Here is a 3,081-nt window from a genome sequence, read left to right on the forward strand (position 1 = left end):
TCCCAAGTGCTGGGATTAAAGGCATGCGCCACCACTGCCCGGCAAGGTCATTTTTATAGGGAAGGGTTAGAGTTGGTAAAAAAACAAAACAAAACCAGCTATGGACATAATTGGGTGCTAGCACCTGGACGGGGAGTGGGACCTCAGGCTCAAGACTGCCTGTGGGTAGATAAGTGCAGGATTGTGTCACGTGGAAGGGGACATCTCAGGTGTTCAGGAGCTTAGCAAGGCAAAGGGCTGAGTATACACCATGGCCTCACAAGTTCAGCAGAGGTTGGGAAACATGGTTTGCAGGCTACATTAGGGTTTAGGAAACAGCGACATTCTTGTAAGGACTTGTTAGTAGCAATGTATGACAATGTGCCTCCTTATCAGCAATGAGTCCTCTTTTGGTTTCACAGCTACCTGCTTTAAAACTCAGGGAACTGGACGGCTTCCTCCAAAAGGAACAAAATCACTCACAGGAAGAGAGGCTACGTGTGCACACCCTCACACTCACTCACATAGCGCCCCCTGCTGGGCACAGCTTTGCACAAGGGTGAGCTGTGCTGTCTGACACCTAGCCTCAGGATCTTCACCTAGCAGGTTAAGAGCCAAAAGAGTGGTCCCTCTGCTCAGCCTGGCGCTGGGCATAAACAGAGACAGTGGGGCCAGCTCTTTGCATGCATGAGGACCACTGGAGAGAGAAGCTCTGAGGAATGCGGACACGGGCAGCTCAGTTTAACCTGGATATGCCAGGCCCATGGCCCTGAGAGAAACCTAAGAATAAGGAGAGGCAAAATTTAATTAATTAATTAATTTATTACACACATTACACATTAGAAATCTCAAAGGACTCTACCAGAGAAGGCTTAAAGCTCTTTTCTTTTCTTTTCTTTTCTTTTTTTTCTTTTTGGTTTTTCCCAGACAGGGTTTCTCTGTGTAGCCCTGGCGATCTTGGAACTCACTCTGTAGACCCGGTTGGCCTTGAACTCAGAAATCTGCCTGCCTCTGCCTCCCAAGTGCTGGGATTAAAGGTGCGTGCCACCACTGCCCAGCTAAAATTCAACACGTTTTTAAAAGCTCCAAATTGGGGTGCCTATATTTTGTGCCAAAACACCCTGGGGTGGCACAGTAAACCAGTGAGAGTGTGGCAGAATGTTTTAGTTTTTAGAGGGAACATGGTGACACTAAGACCCATTCAGCATTAGACCCTGTGACTTTCCTCCCTCTGACCATATAGCTTGGTAAAATGGGGGGAGGGGTTGACAGTTGAGTAGAAAGCGCAAATAAGAATTGTAAAGATTTGAGATTCAATAAAAATAGATTCATATGCTGATGACTGGCGCATCTCTCCCAACAAACCACAGGAGCCTTGGAGCTTTTAGGTTTTTATTGCATTTATTTATTTATTTATTTAGTGTTGCGTGTACACATTACTATGTACACAGCTACCATGGCAAACATGCCAAGGTCAGGGAGCAACTTTCAGGAGTTGTCTCTCTTCTTCACAGTATGAGCCTTGAGAAGAAAGTCAGGGCATCAGGCTTGGTGGCAAGCACCCTTACCCTTACTGGCCCAAGTTTTTTGTTTTTTAAATTTATTTATCATTATATCTAAGTACACTGTAGCTGTCTTCAGACACACCAGAAGAGGGCATCAGATCTCATTACGGGTGGTTGTGAGCCACCATGTGGTTGCTGGGAATTGAACTCAGGACCTTTGGAAGAGCAGTCAGTGCTCTTAACCACTGAGCCATCTCTCCAGCCCCGAGTAATACCATTTCTTAACACAACTAAGCCTCCCTCAGCTCCTGCCGGCATCACAGGCATCCTCATCCCGTGCCCCCTTCCCACACCCCACCCTTAGCGCTGTGTCCTGAAAAGCTCTCAGTGCACCAAGAAAGGTCTTTCGCATCAACATTAAATACAGGCTGTCTTTCTAACCCCTACATGCTCCCTCCCTCCCCGTGCCACCTCCCTCCCTTCCCCCACCCTTTGTCTATGTACCCACTTCTGTTGCCACACTCACGCATGCTTGACATCAGCCACCCTCTCTCTCGATAGTCACCCCAGAGTCAGGCCCAGCTGGGGGTGTGGCTCAGCCTAGTGTTTCCTGCCCACAGACAGTAAGAGCTCTGGGGGCCCTTACCTCTCTGTGAGACAGTGTCTTTTGACTGTGGCTGCCCAGTTCTTTCCTCCTTCTCGAAAGGATTTCCTCCATTTGCACAGGCCTGGGCCCTGGAATCTATGTCCTGAGTGGTATCTCTCTTCAAATCAGGAGCAGATAGACTCGGGGAGGAGCAGTCCTAGGGTACACGTACAGGCCTAGTACCCTTTCTCCCCACCTACTACCCTCCTCCTTCCCACCTACTACCCCTCCTCCCCACCTAGGACCCTTCCGCCTCACCCTTGCTTAAGAGGTATCTTAGCCGGGCGGTGGTGGCGCACGCCTTTAATCCCAGCACTTGGGAGGCAGAGGCAGGTGGATTTCTGAGTTCGAGGCCAGCCTGGTCTACAAAGTGAGTTCCAGGACAGCCAGGGCTATACAGAGAAACCCTGTCTCGAAAAACCAAAAAAAAAAAAAAAAAAAAAAGAGGTATCTTAAGTGCCTCCCACAGGGAGAGCATGGGAGGGGGCTGGCTTTAGGTCCCAGTCTGGTTGTCCATTACAAGGAGCTTGCTGCCCCATGTGGATCTCCATCCTCCTCTTCACAGGGACCCTCCTCCTCTGATGTCCTCTTAATCCTCAAGACTCCCTCCCTCCTTTCTAGGCTGTGACATAATTCCCCCTTGAACACATCACAGCCTCGCCCTAGGTCCCCAGAGGAGCTGTTAGAGCAGATGTTTGGTTCCCAGAACAAAAATAGCAATTATTGAACAGAGTGGATTCCCAGTGATCTGAAGACATCTGTTAGCTACATCCCACCCTGGGATGCTTGACGCACCTTCAGTAGCAGCTGCAGAGCCGCCCAAGAGCTGTTTCAGTACATTGCTAGGATTCACCGAGAGCCTCAGGATACTCCTACGACCTCAGCTCCCTGCACTGAGTCCTCACAGAGGAGGAGGAGGACGACTGCCACATGCTGAATCCCAGGCCAGGC

Source organism: Mus caroli, chromosome 2 (genome assembly GCF_900094665.2).
Source record: "Mus caroli chromosome 2, CAROLI_EIJ_v1.1, whole genome shotgun sequence".
NCBI lineage: Eukaryota > Metazoa > Chordata > Mammalia > Rodentia > Muridae > Mus > Mus caroli.